Source organism: Rhamphochromis sp. 'chilingali', assembly GCF_963969265.1.
Source record: "Rhamphochromis sp. 'chilingali' genome assembly, chromosome: 21".
Taxonomy (NCBI): Eukaryota; Metazoa; Chordata; class Actinopteri; order Cichliformes; family Cichlidae; genus Rhamphochromis; species Rhamphochromis sp. 'chilingali'.
Genome location: NC_137949.1, coordinates 3,833,619 through 3,851,117, shown reverse-complemented (window position 1 = coordinate 3,851,117; position 17,499 = coordinate 3,833,619). Strand labels below are relative to the sequence as shown.

Sequence of the window (17,499 nt, the reverse complement as noted above, 5' to 3'; positions counted from 1 at the left end):
GGATACACATGTTTATGGCTTTATCTTATAGAACTCAATATCCCCGTGCTGGGAAAACAGGTTTCACAGTTGTTTGAGCTAAGATTTCCAAGTTATTCACATAATGAAAACCTATACTTTGTTTCGGTCAAGTTCCCCATTCAAATGCATGTAACAGTGAGAAACGCACTGTCTTGGCGAGAGAAAGCGTTTTTGTACAACTTCATATAAATAGCTGTAACTTTTGATAGAAGACTCAGACAAACATGTTTATGGCTTTATCTTATAGAACTCAATATCCCCGTGCTGGGCAAACAGGTTTCACAGTTGTTTGAGCTAAGATTTCCAAGTTATTCACATAATGAAAACCTATAATTTGTTTCGGTCGAGTTCCCCATTCAAATGCATGTAACAGTGAGAAACGCACTGTCTAGGCGAAAGAAAGCGTTTTTGTACAACTTCATATAAATAGCTGTAACTTTTGATAGAAGACTCAGATACACATGTTTATGGCTGTATCTTATAGAACTCAAGGTCCCCGTGCTGGGAAAACAGGTTTTGCAGCTGTTTGAGCTAAGATTTCCAAGTTATTCACATAATGAAAACCTATACTTTGTTTCGGTCAACTTCGCCATTCAAAATGTATGTAACAGTGAGAAACGCACTGTCTTGGCGAGAGAAAGCGTTTTTGTACAACTTCATATAAATAGCTGTAACTTTTGATAGAAGACTCGGATACACATGTTTATGGCTGTATCTTATAGAACTCAAGGTCCCCGTGCTGAGAAAACAGGTTTCACAGTTGTTTGAGCTAACATTTCCAAGTTATTCACATAATGAAAACCTATACTTTGTTTCGGTCAAGTTCCCAATTCAAATGCATGTAACAGTGAGAAACGCACTGTCTTGGCGAAAGAAAGCGTTTTTGTACAACTTCATATAAATAGCTGTAACTTTTGATAGAAGACTCGGATACACATGTTTATGGCTTTATCTTATAGAACTCAAGGTCCCCATGCTGGGAAAACAGGTTTCGCAGTTGTTTGAGCTAAGATTTTAAAATTATTCACATAATGAAAACCTATACTTTGTTTCGGTCGAGTTCCCCATTCAAATGCATGTAACAGTGAGAAACGCACTGTCTTGGCGAAAGAAAGCGTTTTTGTACAACTTCATATAAATCGCTGTAACTTTTGATAGAAGACTCGGATACACATGTTTATGGCTTTATCTTATAGAACTCAATATCCCCGTGCTGGGAAAACAGGTTTCACAGTTGTTTGAGCTAAGATTTCCAAGTTATTCACATAATGAAAACCTATACTTTGTTTCGGTCGAGTTCCCAATTCAAATGCATGTAACAGTGAGAAACGCACTGTCTTGGCGAGAGAAAGCGTTTTCGTACAACTTCATATAAATAGCTGTAACTTTTGATAGAAGACTCGGATACACATGTTTATGGCTGTATCTTATAGAACTCAAGGTCCCCGTGCTGGGAAAACAGGCTTTGCAGCTGTTTGAGCTAAGATTTCCAAGTTATTCACATAATGAAAACCTATACTTTGTTTCGGTCAACTTCGCCATTCAAAATGTATGTAACAGTGAGAAACGCACTGTCTTGGCGAGAGAAAGCGTTTTTGTACAACTTCATATAAATAGCTGTAACTTTTGATAGAAGACTCGGATACACATGTTTATGGCTGTATCTTATAGAACTCAAGGTCCCCGTGCTGAGAAAACAGGTTTCACAGTTGTTTGAGCTAACATTTCCAAGTTATTCACATAATGAAAACCTATACTTTGTTTCGGTCAAGTTCCCAATTCAAATGCATGTAACAGTGAGAAACGCACTGTCTTGGCGAAAGAAAGCGTTTTTGTACAACTTCATATAAATAGCTGTAACTTTTGATAGAAGACTCGGATACACATGTTTATGGCTTTATCTTATAGAACTCAAGGTCCCCATGCTGGGAAAACAGGTTTCGCAGTTGTTTCAGCTAAGATTTTAAAATTATTCACATAATGAAAACCTATACTTTGTTTCGGTCGAGTTCCCCATTCAAATGCATGTAACAGTGAGAAACGCACTGTCTTGGCGAAAGAAAGCGTTTTTGTACAACTTCATATAAATCGCTGTAACTTTTGATAGAAGACTCGGATACACATGTTTATGGCTTTATCTTATAGAACTCAATATCCCCGTGCTGGGAAAACAGGTTTCACAGTTGTTTGAGCTAAGATTTCCAAGTTATTCACATAATGAAAACCTATACTTTGTTTCGGTCGAGTTCCCAATTCAAATGCATGTAACAGTGAGAAACGCACTGTCTTGGCGAGAGAAAGCGTTTTCGTACAACTTCATATAAATAGCTGTAACTTTTGATAGAAGACTCGGATACACATGTTTATGGCTGTATCTTATAGAACTCAAGGTCCCCGTGCTGGGAAAACAGGCTTTGCAGCTGTTTGAGCTAAGATTTCCAAGTTATTCACATAATGAAAACCTATACTTTGTCTCGGGCGAGTTTCCCATTCAAATGCATGTAACAGTGAGAAACACATTGTCTTGGCGAAAGAAAGCATTTTCGTACAACTTCATATAAATCGCTGTAACTTTTGATAGAAGATTCGGATACACATGTTTATGGCTTTATCTTATAGAACTCAATATCCCCGTGCTGGGAAAACAGGTTTCACAGTTGTTTGAGCTAAGATTTCCAAGTTATTCACATAATGAAAACCTATACTTTGTTTCGGTCAAGTTCCCCATTCAAATGCATGTAACAGTGAGAAACGCACTGTCTTGGCGAGAGAAAGCGTTTTTGTACAACTTCATATAAATAGCTGTAACTTTTGATAGAAGACTCAGACAAACATGTTTATGGCTTTATCTTATAGAACTCAATATCCCCGTGCTGGGCAAACAGGTTTCACAGTTGTTTGAGCTAAGATTTCCAAGTTATTCACATAATGAAAACCTATAATTTGTTTCGGTCGAGTTCCCCATTCAAATGCATGTAACAGTGAGAAACGCACTGTCTTGGCGAAAGAAAGCGTTTTTGTACAACTTCATATAAATAGCTGTAACTTTTGATAGAAGACTCAGATACACATGTTTATGGCTGTATCTTATAGAACTCAAGGTCCCCGTGCTGGGAAAACAGGTTTTGCAGCTGTTTGAGCTAAGATTTCCAAGTTATTCACATAATGAAAACCTATACTTTGTTTCGGTCAACTTCGCCATTCAAAATGTATGTAACAGTGAGAAACGCACTGTCTTGGCGAGAGAAAGCGTTTTTGTACAACTTCATATAAATAGCTGTAACTTTTGATAGAAGACTCGGATACACATGTTTATGGCTGTATCTTATAGAACTCAAGGTCCCCGTGCTGGGAAAACAGGTTTTGCAGCTGTTTGAGCTAAGATTTCCAAGTTATTCACATAATGAAAACCTATACTTTGTTTTGGTCAAGTTCCCCATTCAAATGCATGTAACAGTGAGAAACGCACTGTCTTGGCGAGAGAAAGCGTTTTTGTACAACTTCATATAAATAGCTGTAACTTTTGATAGAAGACTCAGATACACATGTTTATGGCTGTATCTTATAGAACTCAAGATCCCCATGCTGGGAAAACAGGTTTCGCAGTTTTTTGAGCTAAAATTTTAAAATTATTCACATAATGAAAACCTATACTTTGTTTCGGTCGAGTTCCCCATTCAAATGCATGTAACAGTGAGAAACGCACTGTCTTAGCGAAAGAAAGCGTTTTTGTACAACTTCATATAAATAGCTGTAACTTTTGATAGAAGACTCGGATACACATGTTTATGGCTGTATCTTATAGAACTCAAGGTCCCCATGCTGGGAAAACAGGTTTCACAGTTGTTTGAGCTAAGATTTCCAAGTTATTCACATAATGAAAACCTATACTTTGTTTCGGTCAAGTTCCCCATTCAAATGCATGTAACAGTGAGAAACGCACTGTCTTGGCGAGAGAAAGCGTTTTTGTACAACTTCATATAAATAGCTGTAACTTTTGATAGAAGACTCAGACAAACGTGTTTATGGCTTTATCTTATAGAATTCAAGGTCCCCGTGCTGGGAAAACAGGTTTTGCAGCTGTTTGAGCTAAGATTTCCAAGTTATTCACATAATGAAAACCTATACTTTGTTTCGGTCGAGTTCCCCATTCAAATGCATGTAACAGTGAGAAACGCACTGTCTTGGCGAAAGAAAGCGTTTTTGTACAACTTCATATAAATAGCTGTAACTTTTGATAGAAGACTCGGATACACATGTTTATGGCTTTATCTTATAGAACTCAAGATCCCCATGCTGGGAAAACAGGTTTCGCAGTTTTTTGAGCTAAAATTTTAAAATTATTCACATAATGAAAACCTATACTTTGTTTCGGTCGAGTTCCCCATTCAAATGCATGTAACAGTGAGAAACGCACTGTCTTGGCGAGAGAAAGCGTTTTTGTACAACTTCATATAAATAGCTGTAACTTTTGATAGAAGACTCGGATACACATATTTATGGCTTTATCTTATAGAACTCAAGGTCCCCGTGCTGGGAAAACAGGTTTTGCAGCTGTTTGAGCTAAGATTTCCAAGTTATTCACATAATGAAAACCTATACTTTGTTTCGGTCAAGTTCCCCATTCAAATGCATGTAACAGTGAGAAACGCACTGTCTTGGCGAGAGAAAGAGTTTTTGTACAACTTCATATAAATAGCTGTAACTTTTGATAGAAGACTCAGATACACATGTTTATGGCTGTATCTTATAGAACTCAAGGTCCCCGTGCTGGGAAAACAGGCTTTGCAGCTGTTTGAGCTAAGATTTCCGAGTTATTCACATAATGAAAACCTATACTTTGTTTCGGTCAACTTCGCCATTCAAAATGTATGTAACAGTGAGAAACGCACTGTCTTGGCGAGAGAAAGCGTTTTTGTACAACTTCATATAAATAGCTGTAACTTTTGATAGAAGACTCAGATACACATGTTTATGGCTGTATCTTATAGAACTCAAGGTCCCCGTGCTGGGAAAACAGGCTTTGCAGCATTTTGAGCTAAGATTTCCAAGTTATTCACATAATGAAAACCTATACTTTGTTTCGGTCAAGTTCCCCATTCAAAATGTATGTAACAGTGAGAAACGCACTGTCTTGGCGAGAGAAAGCGTTTTTGTACAACTTCATATAAATAGCTGTAACTTTTGATAGAAGACTCAGATACACATTTTTATGGCTGTATCTTATAGAACTCAGGGTCCCCGTGCTGGGAAAACAGGTTTTGCAGCTGTTTGAGCTAAGATTTCCAAGTTATTCACATAATGAAAACCTATACTTTGTCTCGGGCGAGTTTCCCATTCAAATGCATGTAACAGTGAGAAACACATTGTCTTGGCGAAAGAAAGCATTTTCGTACAACTTCATATAAATCGCTGTAACTTTTGATAGAAGACTCGGATACACATGTTTATGGCTTTATCTTATAGAACTCAATATCCCCGTGCTGGGAAAACAGGTTTCACAGTTGTTTGAGCTAAGATTTCCAAGTTATTCACATAATGAAAACCTATACTTTGTTTCGGTCAAGTTCCCCATTCAAATGCATGTAACAGTGAGAAACGCACTGTCTTGGCGAGAGAAAGCGTTTTTGTACAACTTCATATAAATAGCTGTAACTTTTGATAGAAGACTCGGATACACATGTTTATGGCTGTATCTTATAGAACTCAAGGTCCCCATGCTGGGAAAACAGGTTTCGCAGTTGTTTGAGCTAAGATTTCCAAGTAATTCACATAATGAAAACCTATACTTTGTTTCGGTCAAGTTCCCCATTCAAATGCATGTAACAGTGATAAACGCATTGTCTTGGCGAAAGAAAGCGTTTTTGAACAACTTCATATAAATAGCTGTAACTTTTGATAGAAGACTCGGACAAACATGTTTATGGCTTTATCTTATAGAACTCAATATCCCCGTGCTGGGCAAACAGGTTTTGCAGCTGTTTGAGCTAAGATTTCCAAGTTATTCACATAATGAAAACCTATACTTTGTTTTGGGCGAGTTCCCCATTCAAATGCATGTAACAGTGAGAAACGCACTGTCTTGGCGAAAGAAAGCGTTTTTGTACAACTTCATATAAATAGCTGTAACTTTTGATAGAAGACTCGGATACACATGTTTATGGCTTTATCTTATAGAATTCAAGGTCCCCGTGCTGGGCAAACAGGTTTTGCAGCCGTTTGAGCTAAGATTTCCAAGTTATTCACATAATGAAAACCTATACTTTGTTTCGGTCGAGTTCCCCATTCAAATGCATGTAACAGTGAGAAACGCACTGTCTTGGCGAAAGAAAGCGTTTTTGTACAACTTCATATAAATAGCTGTAACTGTTGATAGAAGACTCGGATACACATGTTTATGGCTTTATCTTATAGAACTCAAGGTCCCCGTGCTGGCAAAACAGGTTTTGCAGCTGTTTGAGCTAAGATTTCCAAGTTATTCACATAATGAAAACCTATACTTTGTTTCGGTCGAGTTCCCCATTCAAATGCATGTAACAGTGAGAAACGCACTGTCTTGGCGAAAGAAAGCGTTTTTGTACAACTTCATATAAATAGCTGTAACTGTTGATAGAAGACTCTGATACACATGTTTATGGCTTTATCTTATAGAATTCAAGGTCCCCGTGCTGGCAAAACAGGTTTTGCAGCTGTTTGAGCTAAGATTTCCAAGTTATTCACATAATGAAAACCTATACTTTGTTTCGGTCGAGTTCCCCATTCAAATGCATGTAACAGTGAGAAACGCACTGTCTTGGCGAAAGAAAGCGTTTTTGTACAACTTCATATAAATAGCTGTAACTGTTGATAGAAGACTCGGATACACATGTTTATGGCTTTATCTTATAGAACTCAAGGTCCCCGTGCTGGCAAAACAGGTTTTGCAGCTGTTTGAGCTAAGATTTCCAAGTTATTCACATAATGAAAACCTATACTTTGTTTCGGTCGAGTTCCCCATTCAAATGCATGTAACAGTGAGAAACGCACTGTCTTGGGCGAAATAAAGCGTTTTTGCACAACTTTATATAAATCAGTGCAACTTTTGATAGACGACTCAGACACACATGTCTATGGCTTCATGTTAAAGAATTCAATATCCTCGTGCTGGGCAAACAGGTTTTGCAGCCGTTTGAGCTAAGATTTCCAAGTTATTCACATAATGAAAACCTATACTTTGTTTTGGTCGAGTTCCCCATTCAAATGTATGTAACAGTGAGAAACGCACTGTCTTGGCGAAAGAAAGCGCTTTTGTACAACTTCATATAAATAGCTGTAACTGTTGATAGAAGACTCGGATACACATGTTTATGGCTTTATCTTATAGAACTCAAGGTCCCCGTGCTGGCAAAACAGGTTTTGCAGCTGTTTGAGCTAAGATTTCCAAGTTATTCACATAATGAAAACCTATACTTTGTTTCGGTCGAGTTCCCCATTCAAATGCATGTAACAGTGAGAAACGCACTGTCTTGGCGAAAGAAAGCGCTTTTGTACAACTTCATATAAATAGCTGTAACTGTTGATAGAAGACTCGGATACACATGTTTATGGCTTTATCTTATAGAACTCAAGGTCCCCGTGCTGGCAAAACAGGTTTTGCAGCTGTTTGAGCTAAGATTTCCAAGTTATTCACATAATGAAAACCTATAATTTGTTTCGGTCGAGTTCCCCATTCAAATGCATGTAACAGTGAGAAACGCACTGTCTTGGCGAAATAAAGCGTTTTTGCACAACTTCATATAAATCAGTGCAACTTTTGATAGACGACTCAGAAACACATGTCTATGGCTTCATCTTAAAGAATTCAATATCCTCGTGCTGGGCAAACAGGTTTTGCAGCCGTTTGAGCTAAGATTTCCAAGTTATTCACATAATGAAAACCTATACTTTGTTTTGGGCGAGTTCCCCATTCAAATGCATGTAACAGTGAGAAACGCACTGTCTTGGCGAAAGAAAGCGTTTTTGTACAACTTCATATAAATAGCTGTAACTTTTGATAGAAGACTCGGATACACATGTTTATGGCTTTATCTTATAGAATTCAAGGTCCCCGTGCTGGGCAAACAGGTTTTGCAGCTGTTTGAGCTAAGATTTCCAAGTTATTCACATAATGAAAACCTATACTTTGTTTCGGTCGAGTTCCCCATTCAAATGCATGTAACAGTGAGAAACGCACTGTCTTGGCGAAAGAAAGCGTTTTTGTACAACTTCATATAAATAGCTGTAACTGTTGATAGAAGACTCGGATACACATGTTTATGGCTTTATCTTATAGAACTCAAGGTCCCCGTGCTGGCAAAACAGGTTTTGCAGCTGTTTGAGGTAAGATTTCCAAGTTATTCACATAATGAAAACCTATACTTTGTTTCGGTCGAGTTCCCCATTCAAATGCATGTAACAGTGAGAAACGCACTGTCTTGGCGAAAGAAAGCGTTTTTGTACAACTTCATATAAATAGCTGTAACTTTTGATAGAAGACTCAGACAAACATGTTTATGGCTTTATCTTATAGAATTCAAGGTCCCCGTGCTGGCAAAACAGGTTTTGCAGCTGTTTGAGCTAAGATTTCCAAGTTATTCACATAATGAAAACCTATACTTTGTTTCGGTCGAGTTCCCCATTCAAATGCATGTAACAGTGAGAAACGCACTGTCTTGGCGAAAGAAAGCGTTTTTGTACAACTTCATATAAATAGCTGTAACTTTTGATAGAAGACTCGGATACACATGTTTATGGCTTTATCTTATAGAACTCAAGGTCCCCGTGCTGGCAAAACAGGTTTTGCAGCCGTTTGAGCTAAGATTTCCAAGTTATTCACATAAGGAAAACCTATACTTTGTTTCGGTCGAGTTCCCCATTCAAATGCATGTAACAGTGAGAAACGCACTGTCTTGGCGAAATAAAGCGTTTTTGCACAACTTTATATAAATCAGTGCAACTTTTGATAGACGACTCAGACACACATGTCTATGGCTTCATGTTAAAGAATTCAATATCCTCGTGCTGGGCAAACAGGTTTTGCAGCCGTTTGAGCTAAGATTTCCAAGTTATTCACATAATGAAAACCTATACTTTGTTTTGGTCGAGTTCCCCATTCAAATGCATGTAACAGTGAGAAACGCACTGTCTTGGCGAAAGAAATCGTTTTTGTACAACTTCATATAAATAGCTGTAACTGTTGATAGAAGACTCGGATACACATGTTTATGGCTTTATCTTATAGAACTCAAGGTCCCCGTGCTGGGCAAACAGGTTTTGCAGCTGTTTGAGCTAAGATTTCCAAGTTATTCACATAATGAAAACCTATACTTTGTTTCAGTCGAGTTCTCCATTCAAATGCATGTAACAGTGAGAAACGCACTGTCTTGGCGAAAGAAAGCGTTTTTGTACAACTTCATATAAATAGCTGTAACTGTTGATAGAAGACTCGGATACACATGTTTATGGCTTTATCTTATAGAACTCAAGGTCCCCGTGCTGGCAAAACAGGTTTTGCAGCTGTTTGAGCTAAGATTTCCAAGTTATTCACATAATGAAAACCTATACTTTGTTTCGGTCGAGTTCCCCATTCAAATGCATGTAACAGTGAGAAACGCACTGTCTTGGCGAAAGAAAGCGTTTTTGTACAACTTCATATAAATAGCTGTAACTTTTGATAGAAGACTCGGATACACATGTTTATGGCTTTATCTTATAGAATTCAAGGTCCCCGTGCTGGCAAAACAGGTTTTGCAGCTGTTTGAGCTAAGATTTCCAAGTTATTCACATAATGAAAACCTATACTTTGTTTCGGTCGAGTTCCCCATTCAAATGCATGTAACAGTGAGAAACGCACTGTCTTGGCGAAATAAAGCGTTTTTGTACAACTTTATATAAATCAGTGCAACTTTTGATAGACGACTCAGACACACATGTCTATGGCTTCATGTTAAAGAATTCAATATCCTCGTGCTGGGCAAACAGGTTTTGCAGCCGTTTGAGCTAAGATTTCCAAGTTATTCACATAATGAAAACCTATACTTTGTTTTGGTCGAGTTCCCCATTCAAATGCATGTAACAGTGAGAAACGCACTGTCTTGGCGAAAGAAATCGTTTTTGTACAACTTCATATAAATAGCTGTAACTGTTGATAGAAGACTCGGATACACATGTTTATGGCTTTATCTTATAGAACTCAAGGTCCCCGTGCTGGGCAAACAGGTTTTGCAGCTGTTTGAGCTAAGATTTCCAAGTTATTCACATAATGAAAACCTATACTTTGTTTCAGTCGAGTTCTCCATTCAAATGCATGTAACAGTGAGAAACGCACTGTCTTGGCGAAAGAAAGCGTTTTTGTACAACTTCATATAAATAGCTGTAACTGTTGATAGAAGACTCGGATACACATGTTTATGGCTTTATCTTATAGAACTCAAGGTCCCCGTGCTGGCAAAACAGGTTTTGCAGCTGTTTGAGCTAAGATTTCCAAGTTATTCACATAATGAAAACCTATACTTTGTTTCGGTCGAGTTCCCCATTCAAATGCATGTAACAGTGAGAAACGCACTGTCTTGGCGAAAGAAAGCGTTTTTGTACAACTTCATATAAATAGCTGTAACTTTTGATAGAAGACTCAGACAAACATGTTTATGGCTTTATCTTATAGAACTCAAGGTCCCCGTGCTGGCAAAACAGGTTTTGCAGCTGTTTGAGCTAAGATTTCCAAGTTATTCACATAATGAAAACCTATACTTTGTTTCGGGCGAGTTCCCCATTCAAATGCATGTAACAGTGAGAAACGCACTGTCTTGGCGAAAGAAAGCGTTTTTGTACAACTTCATATAAATAGCTGTAACTTTTGATAGAAGACTCGGATACACATGTTTATGGCTTTATCTTATAGAACTCAAGGTCCCCGTGCTGGCAAAACAGGTTTTGCAGCTGTTTGAGCTAAGATTTCCAAGTTATTCACATAATGAAAACCTATACTTTGTTTCGGTCGAGTTCCCCATTCAAATGCATGTAACAGTGAGAAACGCACTGTCTTGGCGAAATAAAGCGTTTTTGCACAACTTTATATAAATCAGTGCAACTTTTGATAGACGACTCAGACACACATGTCTATGGCTTCATCTTAAAGAATTCAATATCCTCGTGCTGGGCAAACAGGTTTTGCAGCCGTTTGAGCTAAGATTTCCAAGTTATTCACATAATGAAAACCTATACTTTGTTTCGGTCGAGTTCCCCATTCAAATGCATGTAACAGTGAGAAACGCACTGTCTTGGCGAAAGAAAGCGTTTTTGTACAACTTCATATAAATAGCTGTAACTTTTGATAGAAGACTCGGATACACATGTTTATGGCTTTATCTTATAGAATTCAAGGTCCCCGTGCTGGCAAAACAGGTTTTGCAGCTGTTTGAGCTAAGATTTCCAAGTTATTCACATAATGAAAACCTATACTTTGTTTCGGTCAACTTCGCCATTCAAAATGTATGTAACAGTGAGAAACGCACTGTCTTGGCGAGAGAAAGCGTTTTTGTACAACTTCATATAAATAGCTGTAACTTTTGATAGAAGACTCAGATACACATGTTTATGGCTTTATCTTATAGAACTCAGGGTCCCCGTGCTGGGAAAACAGGTTTTGCAGCTGTTTGAGCTAAGATTTCCAAGTTATTCACATAATGAAAACCTATACTTTGTCTCGGGCGAGTTTCCCATTCAAATGCATGTAACAGTGAGAAACACATTGTCTTGGCGAAAGAAAGCATTTTCGTACAACTTCATATAAATCGCTGTAACTTTTGATAGAAGACTCGGATACACATGTTTATGGCTTTATCTGTCACAGTCTGGCGAGAGCAGACTGTATGTATTGTGAAGAGTGGACCCAAAATGCAGACACCAAGGAACTTGGATCAAAACTTGAGTAACAAAAGGCGAGCCGTTTAATGAGGCTGGCAGAAAAGGTACAAATAACGGGCAAGGCAAACAGAAATAAAACTAACATTAACCTAAACTGGGAGAACTAAACAAACAACATGGAAAAACCTGGACATGAAACCTAGAAACATGGCATGGAGAACATGGCGTGAACAACAGACGACCTGACAATCACACACTGAAAACAGAGGACTTAAATACACAGGAGGTGATTAGGGGAAGTGGAGACACATGAGGAAACAGCTGGCACACATGAACATAATGACGTCACAGTGGGAGAGTAAAACTGAACATGAACACCAGACCTCTTCACAATAAAACAGGAAACATAATGAGACATAGACATGACAACCCGAACTTGACAACGTAAGACACAGACATGAAACGCATGAAGAGCAGGGGAGATTTAACATGGTTGGAAACACGAGGGGAAAATAATAACTAGAAACACTTAGGCATAATAATACAAACTTGATAACAAATGACACGCAGCATGAAACACGAAGGTTGAGGGGAAACTTAAATACAGGGGAAGAAAACACAAGGAGTCTAATAACCAAATGAACTTAGATAACCTAATGAACAAAATAAACTCAAACTTAAAACGCTGGGTCAAAAGACCCAGGATCATGACATTATCTTATAGAACTCAATATCCCCGTGCTGGGAAAACAGGTTTCACAGTTGTTTGAGCTAAGATTTCCAAGTTATTCACATAATGAAAACCTATACTTTGTTTCGGTCAAGTTCCCCATTCAAATGCATGTAACAGTGAGAAACGCACTGTCTTGGCGAGAGAAAGCGTTTTTGTACAACTTCATATAAATAGCTGTAACTTTTGATAGAAGACTCGGATACACATGTTTATGGCTGTATCTTATAGAACTCAAGGTCCCCATGCTGGGAAAACAGGTTTCGCAGTTGTTTGAGCTAAGATTTCCAAGTAATTCACATAATGAAAACCTATACTTTGTTTCGGTCAAGTTCCCCATTCAAATGCATGTAACAGTGATAAACGCATTGTCTTGGCGAAAGAAAGCGTTTTTGAACAACTTCATATAAATAGCTGTAACTTTTGATAGAAGACTCGGACAAACATGTTTATGGCTTTATCTTATAGAACTCAATATCCCCGTGCTGGGCAAACAGGTCTTTGCAGCTGTTTGAGCTAAGATTTCCAAGTTATTCACATAATGAAAACCTATACTTTGTTTTGGGCGAGTTCCCCATTCAAATGCATGTAACAGTGAGAAACGCACTGTCTTGGCGAAAGAAAGCGTTTTTGTACAACTTCATATAAATAGCTGTAACTTTTGATAGAAGACTCGGATACACATGTTTATGGCTTTATCTTATAGAATTCAAGGTCCCCGTGCTGGGCAAACAGGTTTTGCAGCTGTTTGAGCTAAGATTTCCAAGTTATTCACATAATGAAAACCTATACTTTGTTTCGGTCGAGTTCCCCATTCAAATGCATGTAACAGTGAGAAACGCACTGTCTTGGCGAAAGAAAGCGTTTTTGTACAACTTCATATAAATAGCTGTAACTGTTGATAGAAGACTCGGATACACATGTTTATGGCTTTATCTTATAGAACTCAAGGTCCCCGTGCTGGCAAAACAGGTTTTGCAGCTGTTTGAGCTAAGATTTCCAAGTTATTCACATAATGAAAACCTATACTTTGTTTCGGTCGAGTTCCCCATTCAAATGCATGTAACAGTGAGAAACGCACTGTCTTGGCGAAAGAAAGCGTTTTTGTACAACTTCATATAAATAGCTGTAACTGTTGATAGAAGACTCGGATACACATGTTTATGGCTTTATCTTATAGAATTCAAGGTCCCCGTGCTGGCAAAACAGGTTTTGCAGCTGTTTGAGCTAAGATTTCCAAGTTATTCACATAATGAAAACCTATACTTTGTTTCGGTCGAGTTCCCCATTCAAATGCATGTAACAGTGAGAAACGCACTGTCTTGGCGAAAGAAAGCGTTTTTGTACAACTTCATATAAATAGCTGTAACTGTTGATAGAAGACTCGGATACACATGTTTATGGCTTTATCTTATAGAACTCAAGGTCCCCGTGCTGGCAAAACAGGTTTTGCAGCTGTTTGAGCTAAGATTTCCAAGTTATTCACATAATGAAAACCTATACTTTGTTTCGGTCGAGTTCCCCATTCAAATGCATGTAACAGTGAGAAACGCACTGTCTTGGGCGAAATAAAGCGTTTTTGCACAACTTTATATAAATCAGTGCAACTTTTGATAGACGACTCAGACACACATGTCTATGGCTTCATGTTAAAGAATTCAATATCCTCGTGCTGGGCAAACAGGTTTTGCAGCCGTTTGAGCTAAGATTTCCAAGTTATTCACATAATGAAAACCTATACTTTGTTTTGGTCGAGTTCCCCATTCAAATGTATGTAACAGTGAGAAACGCACTGTCTTGGCGAAAGAAAGCGCTTTTGTACAACTTCATATAAATAGCTGTAACTGTTGATAGAAGACTCGGATACACATGTTTATGGCTTTATCTTATAGAACTCAAGGTCCCTGTGCTGGCAAAACAGGTTTTGCAGCTGTTTGAGCTAAGATTTCCAAGTTATTCACATAATGAAAACCTATACTTTGTTTCGGTCGAGTTCCCCATTCAAATGCATGTAACAGTGAGAAACGCACTGTCTTGGCGAAAGAAAGCGCTTTTGTACAACTTCATATAAATAGCTGTAACTGTTGATAGAAGACTCGGATACACATGTTTATGGCTTTATCTTATAGAACTCAAGGTCCCCGTGCTGGCAAAACAGGTTTTGCAGCTGTTTGAGCTAAGATTTCCAAGTTATTCACATAATGAAAACCTATAATTTGTTTCGGTCGAGTTCCCCATTCAAATGCATGTAACAGTGAGAAACGCACTGTCTTGGCGAAATAAAGCGTTTTTGCACAACTTCATATAAATCAGTGCAACTTTTGATAGACGACTCAGAAACACATGTCTATGGCTTCATCTTAAAGAATTCAATATCCTCGTGCTGGGCAAACAGGTTTTGCAGCCGTTTGAGCTAAGATTTCCAAGTTATTCACATAATGAAAACCTATACTTTGTTTTGGGCGAGTTCCCCATTCAAATGCATGTAACAGTGAGAAACGCACTGTCTTGGCGAAAGAAAGCGTTTTTGTACAACTTCATATAAATAGCTGTAACTTTTGATAGAAGACTCGGATACACATGTTTATGGCTTTATCTTATAGAATTCAAGGTCCCCGTGCTGGGCAAACAGGTTTTGCAGCTGTTTGAGCTAAGATTTCCAAGTTATTCACATAATGAAAACCTATACTTTGTTTCGGTCGAGTTCCCCATTCAAATGCATGTAACAGTGAGAAACGCACTGTCTTGGCGAAAGAAAGCGTTTTTGTACAACTTCATATAAATAGCTGTAACTGTTGATAGAAGACTCGGATACACATGTTTATGGCTTTATCTTATAGAACTCAAGGTCCCCGTGCTGGGCAAACAGGTTTTGCAGCTGTTTGAGCTAAGATTTCCAAGTTATTCACATAATGAAAACCTATACTTTGTTTCAGTCGAGTTCTCCATTCAAATGCATGTAACAGTGAGAAACGCACTGTCTTGGCGAAAGAAAGCGTTTTTGTACAACTTCATATAAATAGCTGTAACTGTTGATAGAAGACTCGGATACACATGTTTATGGCTTTATCTTATAGAACTCAAGGTCCCCGTGCTGGCAAAACAGGTTTTGCAGCTGTTTGAGCTAAGATTTCCAAGTTATTCACATAATGAAAACCTATACTTTGTTTCGGTCGAGTTCCCCATTCAAATGCATGTAACAGTGAGAAACGCACTGTCTTGGCGAAAGAAAGCGTTTTTGTACAACTTCATATAAATAGCTGTAACTTTTGATAGAAGACTCAGACAAACATGTTTATGGCTTTATCTTATAGAATTCAAGGTCCCCGTGCTGGCAAAACAGGTTTTGCAGCTGTTTGAGCTAAGATTTCCAAGTTATTCACAAAATGAAAACCTATACTTTGTTTCGGTCGAGTTCCCCATTCAAATGCATGTAACAGTGAGAAACGCACTGTCTTGGCGAAAGAAAGCGTTTTTGTACAACTTCATATAAATAGCTGTAACTTTTGATAGAAGACTCGGATACACATGTTTATGGCTTTATCTTATAGAACTCAAGGTCCCCGTGCTGGCAAAACAGGTTTTGCAGCTGTTTGAGCTAAGATTTCCAAGTTATTCACATAATGAAAACCTATACTTTGTTTCGGTCGAGTTCCCCATTCAAATGCATGTAACAGTGAGAAACGCACTGTTTTGGCGAAATAAAGCGTTTTTGCACAACATTATATAAATCAGTGCAACTTTTGATAGACGACTCAGACACACATGTCTATGGCTTCATCTTAAAGAATTCAATATCCTCGTGCTGGGCAAACAGGTTTTGCAGCCGTTTGAGCTAAGATTTCCAAGTTATTCACATAATGAAAACCTATACTTTGTTTCGGTCGAGTTCCCCATTCAAATGCATGTAACAGTGAGAAACGCACTGTCTTGGCGAAAGAAAGCGTTTTTGTACAACTTCATATAAATAGCTGTAACTTTTGATAGAAGACTCGGATACACATGTTTATGGCTTTATCTTATAGAATTCAAGGTCCCCGTGCTGGCAAAACAGGTTTTGCAGCTGTTTGAGCTAAGATTTCCAAGTTATTCACATAATGAAAACCTATACTTTGTTTCGGTCGAGTTCCCCATTCAAATGCATGTAACAGTGAGAAACGCACTGTCTTGGCGAAATAAAGCGTTTTTGCACAACTTTATATAAATCAGTGCAACTTTTGATAGACGACTCAGACACACATGTCTATGGCTTCATCTTAAAGAATTCAATATCCTCGTGCTGGGCAAACAGGTTTTGCAGCCGTTTGAGCTAAGATTTCCAAGTTATTCACATAATGAAAACCTATACTTTGTTTCGGTCGAGTTCCCCATTCAAATGCATGTAACAGTGAGAAACGCACTGTCTTGGCGAAAGAAAGCGTTTTTGTACAACTTCATATAAATAGCTGTAACTGTTGATAGAAGACTCGGATACACATGTTTATGGCTTTATCTTATAGAACTCAAGGTCCCCGTGCTGGCAAAACAGGTTTTGCAGCTGTTTGAGCTAAGATTTCCAAGTTATTCACATAATGAAAACCTATACTTTGTTTCGGTCGAGTTCCCCATTCAAATGCATGTAACAGTGAGAAACGCACTGTCTTGGGCGAAATAAAGCGTTTTTGCACAACTTTATATAAATCAGTGCAACTTTTGATAGACGACTCAGACACACATGTCTATGGCTTCATGTTAAAGAATTCAATATCCTCGTGCTGGGCAAACAGGTTTTGCAGCCGTTTGAGCTAAGATTTCCAAGTTATTCACATAATGAAAACCTATACTTTGTTTTGGTCGAGTTCCCCATTCAAATGTATGTAACAGTG

The 17,499-nt window shown here is 38.2% G+C and overlaps 1 long non-coding RNA gene across 1 annotated transcript in view; it reads left to right on the top strand.

Moving 5' to 3' along the window:
* LOC308390007 overlaps positions 1 to 17,499 on the top strand; it is a 124,370-nt gene that overhangs the window by 21,532 nt on the left and 85,339 nt on the right. The window lies entirely within an intron of this gene.